Source organism: Castor canadensis, chromosome 9 (genome assembly GCF_047511655.1).
Source record: "Castor canadensis chromosome 9, mCasCan1.hap1v2, whole genome shotgun sequence".
Lineage (NCBI taxonomy): Eukaryota > Metazoa > Chordata > Mammalia > Rodentia > Castoridae > Castor > Castor canadensis.
Window position 1 is genome coordinate 3,283,930 of NC_133394.1, and position 8,076 is coordinate 3,292,005.

General features: G+C 35.7%; 1 non-coding gene across 1 annotated transcript; it reads left to right on the forward strand.

Moving 5' to 3' along the window:
• Window positions 1-7,598: 7,598 nt before the first annotated feature.
• LOC141411227 (small nucleolar RNA SNORD43) lies at window positions 7,599-7,661 on the forward strand. The gene has a single exon (XR_012436042.1). It is a non-coding gene; the product is annotated as a small nucleolar RNA SNORD43 (small nucleolar RNA).
• Window positions 7,662-8,076: the final 415 nt, after the last annotated feature.

An 8,076-nucleotide genomic window follows, 5' to 3' on the forward strand; every position in this document is an offset into this window, starting at 1 on the left:
GTTCATAATATTTAAAAATTTGTATTATAAGTTGGCAATTTACAATTGTGTCCATGTGGCAGTACAAAGTGACACTATGATTTATGAAAACATTGGGGAAAAGTGAACTAATAATCCTTCCTCAAATAGTTAATATTTTCTTTGTGTAGATTGTGTAGAACATTGGAAACTACTCAGTTAATGAGGAACACAGAATATTCTATTATTATAAATAATAACCATGCCGTGTAATAAAAATAAGATACTCCTCAGGTCTAATTCAGATTTTATGCTGCTGTCCATTATACCTACCTCCCACTCAGACATAACTTCTAGAATTATGATTCAGCTCTGTGCTCTTCAGTTTAATAATATTTTATTGTTCAGGGTGTTAGTAGTGATAGTCCCAATTGGAGATATTAGTAATTTGTGTTCGTTTTCATTTTGTGTTATCATGGTTAACCTTATCAATTTTATTTTTCTTTTCTAAGGATCTGATTTTGTTTTTGTTGAATTTCACTTGTTTGTATTTGACGTTTCATTATTTTTTCTCTTCTGCTTTGTTTAGGTTTATCTTCTCCTACTTTCTTCAGTTCCCTAAAGTGGAAGTTTAGATGAGGATTTTAGACCTTCCTTTTCTTTTGTGTTGCTGGTTTTGGAATGTAGGTCCTCGCACATGGCAGGCAAGCACTCAGCTTCATCCTTAACCCTCAATATCTTTTTAAACACATCCTCAAATTGGAAATTTCCCTCTAGTACTACTTTTGCTGAATTCCACAAGTTTGATAAAATATATTTTACATTAAAAATTTGATAAATTTATTCATAAACATTATTTTTAAAATTTCTTTTGAGCTTCTCGTTCGACCACCATATCATTTAGAGTGTTACTTAAAGTATAAATATTTTGTAATTTCCAGAGATTGTCATGCCATGATTTCTTGCTGAATGATACTCTCTGCTGCAGGATTTTTTTGTTGTGTTCATCAATACTTCTCCATATTCTTTAGAATTTATAGTTGTGCTTATGGTGGATCCCTCCTGTAAGTGTGAGGACAATGGACATTGTTCTATCACATGCAATATTTTGTAAATGTCAATGAGTTCCAGCTCCCAGATGACCATGTTTCATTCAACTACTGCTTTACTGTCTGTATGGACAGACGAGGGTTGCCGACTCCCACTTCAATGGTGTTTGTCAGTTTTTCCTAGCACTTCAAGTAGAATATGCCACATGTATTTTGACAAATCTAAAGTTTAAAAATTATTAAATGTTTTTGGAAAATTGGTCCTTTTTTATAAGGTAATGACATTTCTTATCTTAATTCTTTTCTTAAATTTTGTTTAATTCTACGATCAAAACCCCTTTGATAAGTACTGGTGAATTAATTTGTAGAATGTTTCTGATTTGCAGTTCATTTGACATTTTCTTGTGAGTAGATTGAGGTTATTTATCTTGGCAGTAATGCTGCAGAAATGATTGAGGATGCATCATGTTACAATGTATCATTTACCATGATGTTAACCTTCATCATTGGTTAAGGTGGTGTCTGCTAGATTGAGACACTGTATGTAAGTTATAGTTTCTCCCTGTGTAATTGAGAAAGATCTTTGCATTGTTCTAGGACGTGGTTCCTCCTCCAACTTTCACCAATTGCTTTAGTATCCATTAGTGGCTCTTGCTTGCAATAATTATTACTGCAGACTTTGCCTGATGATTTTATTTCTCTTGTTCCATCCTGATTAATTAATTGAAGTTCTTCCCTAAAGAAGGGCTGTCTGACAATGGCTTTGATTAAAAAAAAAAGAAGAAGAGCTGTCTGTCTTTGCCTATTCATTTATTTCATGACTTTTTTACATCAGTATAGACCTATAGATACTTATTTTATGAACTATAGTCTAATTATTGTCATTATTTATTTTGATGCTTACACTGTTTTGAATCTTTGGCCATTGGCATTTCTTTCTGATTGGAACTTGTATAGATTTAGCATTCCTTCATTTTTTTAAAGCAGTTCTTTTCTGACATGATTCAATATTCCAGATTCATCTTGTCTTTCCCTTGACTCTGTTCTAGAATAAATCACTTCTCTAAGAAGTCCTGATTTCTTTTGCTGGAGAATTTTATTTAATGTGTGTGTATGTGTATACACACAGTGTACCACATATACACACATTCATACATAAAACTAGTCATACACATCCACCATACTTATTATATGTTTTTTATCTTTGTGTATACACATATGTACACTGAAAACGATGAGTACATTCCAGTAAATCTAATAATGAGTCAATGCAACAGGGTCCCTTGTAAATCTCTCCCCTTTTCTTGTTTATACCTTCTTTTGTTAACAGTGAACAGGTTGACTGCTCTGAAGTCAACTCTGCCTGAAATTAATAATGCTCTTCTAGCACTTTTTAAACTAATGTTATCATGGTATAGTTCTTTCCATCTTTTAATCTAGACGTGTTTGTACTCATGCTGGTATCTAACAGACAAAATATAGCTGGGCTTTGTTTTTTATTTTTTATTGTTGTGTTGTTTGTTTGTTTTCTTTTTAATCCACTCTTCCAGTCTGGCTTTTTTAGTTGAAGTGATCTACACTCCTATGAATAAATTTTGGTGTTTTATTTGAGCTGGGTGTTCTGGGTGAGATGTTCAGAAGTGTTCCTTAGCCAGTCCTTTTCTCCTCTTTATATTAGGTGGAAAAGCAAGAATCTTCAGTTATGACAGATAAAATGGTTATTTTCTTGTCTTTGTGCATAGAGCACAAAGAAATTTTTCTCAGACCTCAAAATTACCACTGAAGCATTCCTACTAATTTATTGTTAATGAGGCTCCTGCTTTGGGAGAGCCATCTCAGCTGTGATTTTCTGCCTTTGTGTCTCCCCACTCCCAAGGTGGCAGACTGACCTGACTCGTTATGCTTCAGTTCTGAGAGAAACCACTGATACTTAATTTGTTCACCTTTGTCTTTATTGCATGAATGGAGTGAGAACTGAGAAGGTCTTTACATGTGGTGGGTGGAACTTGAAGTGTAGGTGGATGAAGCAGCCCAACAGCATCACATCCAATAAGAGCTCCAGTGAAGCCATCTCTCCAGCTTCTTAGCCCTGTGCTACAAGTATTTGCATCCAAATATTCTAATCTTTGTTGAAATTCTTCAACCTCTTTTGCTCTCCTTGTAGTTAAATATTGACACGCCCAGAATTTGCTCCCATCATCTCTTTTCCCCTGAGAATTGGATGAAGCACTGCATTGAGATTATGGGATGTAGAATCCTGAATCGTTACCTAAAGCTGCAAGATGAAAATTGGTCAATGGGAAGCTGGAGAACACACATAAACACTGCCGTCTTCCTCTATCCTGGACCACATTCTGAGGTTCCATCCTTTCTCATATCTTTTTTTTGAGATACATCAGATATGTTCAAAAGTTAACACATTGTGCCTCTTCGCCTGGGAAATAATATATCTTACCTTATCTCAGTTCAATTTTTTCCTCATCTTAGTATCCTAAAGTTGTGCCTCCCAAGTAAGCTATTAGAATGTTAATTATTTTCTTAACACTGTTTTTGATGACCTAGAATTAGATAAAGGTAGCAGAGAAAATGAACCCTACAATGAGATTTTACAGTTGTACTTCTCAAGCATGGAAAGAAATAGGGACTACTGCTATTTGGTAGTGGGATGGTTGTTACTCACGTGCATGATGGGATCTCGGTCACTTTGACTGAATCAAGTGACTCAGATGATGAATCCTAGGTTTTAAACAATATCAACTCCTCGCCAGAAGCTCGCATGTCTTTGTGATGAGTCACTTGCATCAGTGGATGTTGGAGGAAATGATACAACCTTGGTTCCTCAGTTCATTTGTATAGTATTTTGGCTCAATCTAAAATGAGACAGTTATGACATAACAGTCTCCCTCAGGCATAGTCTCTAAGATCTGTGGGAAAGTGAACATTCCCAGTGGTGACACCCATGATCAGTATACCTCATGTATGTGGATTGAAACAATGATGTGCACTGACTTCATTAAGCAGCAAACATCGTGGACACTGGGTCATACCTGTGAACATCACAAACCCGAGTGCAGCAACTCATAGAAAAGTGGAAAGGACGTCTAGAAAAGGTATAGGTGGATGAAAATTACTTCCATCTTACATAACTGTCTCTTAGTCTATGAATATAAAGAAAAATCATACTTTGGATCTTAGAAAATGCAGTCCTGAGTCACAGGGCTTGTGCAGTAGACCACAAACAAAAGTGGGAAGTATTCGGACCCAATAGCACTTTTGTCTACATCCAACCTGGAGGAACATCCTGTTGGCTGCAAAGACTGATAATAACAAAGTCTCCTTTAAGAGAGTTACTGAGCATTTTGTGTTGAGAAAATTATATAAAAACAATTTAATTGTTAAAAGAGCATAAATACTTTCTGATTTTGGTTTGCCTTTACTGGCTCTAGTGCTTACACCAGCAAAATCATCCATGGTCTTACAGGATGGCTTATTTGTTTTGTTCTGTTTTTGTTTTTCACACATCATTGGCCTGAATTAATAGGTTTCTCTTAAAGCAAAAAAGATGCATCAGTGTGCTCATGATTATAGGATACATTGATGTTTCCTTGTGCCATATCATCTAGAAGCAATTTGCATTCTACAAATATGGACCAAACATTTGAATTCCTATTTAATATATTGCTGTCTCTTAGTGGAGAAAGGGCACCCTTCATAAATGCAGAATGTATGTCAAACTAATAATTGGTTCATGATACACTTTTAATTAATCAACACATGAATTTCAGGGTAGAATTAGTGGAGGCCATTCTTAGTCACTAGAAGAATCTGTCTTTCCTAGTTTTTCTAGTTTGGACTCTGGTATGTTAGAAGGAACATATCGTCAAATGGGCACAGTCACAGCTCGCTTCAAGTCCTTTGCGACTTCATCTGACTTATTGATATGTGCTTTGGTAGACTGAGAGGTCAAAGAGATTTACGGCTTTATTCTGTTTATTCTGGTTACAGTGATGTGGAGTTGTACCAACACATTAGCGGCAATGAGGAATCGGAACCCAGACGATCACTTAGCATACCTTCGTCTTCAGTGATAGCTGTTGGTGGGACTCTAGCAAACATAAACCAGCGAGGACTGAGCAGCAGCACACACTACCATCACAGAGGACAATCTGGAAGCGTAGTGGGAGGAGATGGTTGGTTGTGAATGGCTCCAGTTCAAGTAAAGCAGTGGGACCCCTAGCTAATTCCACTAAACCATCTTCCTTGAAGTCCACCCTCATAAAGACATGAAGACTATTCTATTTACTCCTTTCTCTTAAAAATAGAAGAAACTAAGTGAATCTTTGCTCTGACAGATGAAAGTTGGAATCACAGTGTTTTTGAATTGAAACAGATGGTGGAAGAACGCAGTCAAATCTGAATGCCATTAGAAAACACACAATATTTTCTTCTACAGTTAGCCTTGACCATATTCTTTTTTCTTTTGTTTAGAACCCCATTTTCACTCCATGGTGGACTTTGATGGTGTAACACAACACCAGGATGAGGAACTGTAAAGATGCAACTCCAAGTCCAGAGGAGTCAGCTCTCCAGGTGGTGACTTTAGCCGAAGGGAAATAAGGGACAAGAGGAAAGTTTGCAGGTAAATCCCTCTCCCTTCCACTATGGCTGATCACTCTAAAAAAGACTTTTCTTCTTGTTATCCTACCCATTGTGCTGAGACTCAAGTGGCTCAAATAAAGTCGCCAGTGTGCTGAGGGACCATATATAACTGAGTAGAATCTGTTCTTCTTCACTTTAAAAATGTCTCTACTACTGTGGTGTTATTTTAATTCTTACTATCATGAATGTGTATTTTCCAAAGGCTATGCTATTGTGCTGTCATTTCAAGCACTGCTTCAAGGTAAAACAACTCATATTTCTAATCCTTAAAAAAAGTTTTCATATAGTTCACACCATCACTGACCCACTCATTTCCAAGAGAATACAAGTTTCTTCAGCATTTTACCATTCTTGGAATGTTCATTATTTATTACACTAAATAAATTGGCCTTACAATCTATATTTTTTGCACAAATTCAATATGGTGGCCTGAACCAAAAAATGTAATTAAAATAAAGTTGAATTTGTGGCACATTTAAAACACATCAAGATCCCTGGTTTTCAGATATCATCAGCATAAGTCATAGGACTTTATTTTCTATTTAAAATAATTTTTTATAATGACCAGTTTTTAATTTTGTGTGAGCCTCCTACATATACTACTTGGAGATATGTCTAGTAACTTCTCCCTAGTTTATTTTTTTGTAAAGTTAAATAATTGTTCATAAAATTACTGCTCTTTGCTGTATTTAATATATGGTAGCTAATGATTTCCATTTTATTAAAAATAATAGATTTATATTTCTAATTAACTTTTCTATTTTTATAGTTTATGTGGGCATAGAATTTATTTTAAAATGGGTTTTATTGCTAAGCTCAATTACTGGTTCCAGTTATTATTACATAAATTCTCTGGATTTTTTTCTGTGTAGTCAAATTTACAGATTGTAAGTGTTTGTTGCATTTTTTCTAATCTTTATGCCTTTTATTTCTTTGTTTCCCTGACAGTTCTGACTAGTACTTTGTGCTAAAATGATGACTAGAACAAGTCATTGGTGGCCATGATATTGCTCGTGATTTAACTGTAAGAGTTCTAGGGTGAATACCATTTATACCTCTTTCTGACAGAAGGAGGCCTAGAAAGATCTCTGAAATACAACCTGTATGCCCATCAGTAATTGTAAAAGCTATATTAACTTACAAGTTTACTAATCTTTGCAATATTAAAATTTGAACTCAGGGATTTTAGCTTTTTAGGCATGCAATCTATTTCTTAAGCCAGTCCCTCAATCCTTTTAGCTGTGGTTATTTTTGAGAAAATGTCTCACATTTTGTTGAAGCTGGACTGGCTGTGGTCCAGGTTGCTGTTTGGTGCTATCATTGGGATTATAGGCAAATACCATCACACCCAGATTTTTCCCTTCTGAGATGGGATCTCTCACAAACTTTTTTTACCTGACTGGCCTGGAACCACGATCCTTTGGATCTCAGCCTCTTGTTGCTTAGTGTGACAGGTGTGTACTACTGTGCCAGACTTTTGCTTGAGATGGGGGTCTCTTGATCTTTTTGACTATAGTGGCCTGACACTTAGATCCTCCTGGTCTCAGCCTCATGAATAGCCAGGATTAATAAATTTTAGGTTTAGTTTGGAAGTTCTTTATGTCACTTTTTAAAAGAAAAGAAAATCTCATGTAAATTATCTTACAGACAAAAACCACATTGAAGCTGTATGAAAATATATGATGCGTAATATGGTAGAACGTGCTGGCATGCCATTTATCTGGTGAAGGTTCAATGACAAGATCATATAAAGGGGTCAAGAGGCAAAGTTTGTGCACGCAAGTGCAAAGCTCTGAGTTCAAATCCTACTTCCGCCAAAAATGAGAAGACATAAGGAACTTCAGCAAGTGAACAACAGAAATATAACTCTATGGAAAATGAGCAAATGACTTCAATAAATATTTAAAAATATATATTCAGTGATAAATATGCAGAAGTGATGAACTTACTGACGGGTGGGCAGACACTGTGTGCTGATTGCCGTTTTCCGATTAATTTTGTGAAATAAAAATAAATGGCAAACATGTACCTGAAAACTGTTCAGCATCCTTAGTCTTCAGGGGATGCAAACCCAAACACTCTTACGTAGTAGAGTGTGCGTAGTCATGGCGACAAGGTAGAAATTATACAGCATCGGGGGAAAAGTGGAGAGATCAGAGTCCTCATGCATTTCTGGTGGGACTGAGAAATGGCTTAGCCACCAGGAAAGCAGTTCAGTGAGCCCTCAGATGTTAAGCATAGAATTACCATATGATTCAGGAGTTACAATCACAGACATATGATTGAAAACTTAAATAAAAACATTTATTGCAAAATGTATACACATGTAAGTAAATGTAAAAATGATAATAAAAGGAGAAAAAAATTTTATTGCAGAATGACTCACAATATCAAAAAGGTCGAAAAGCAC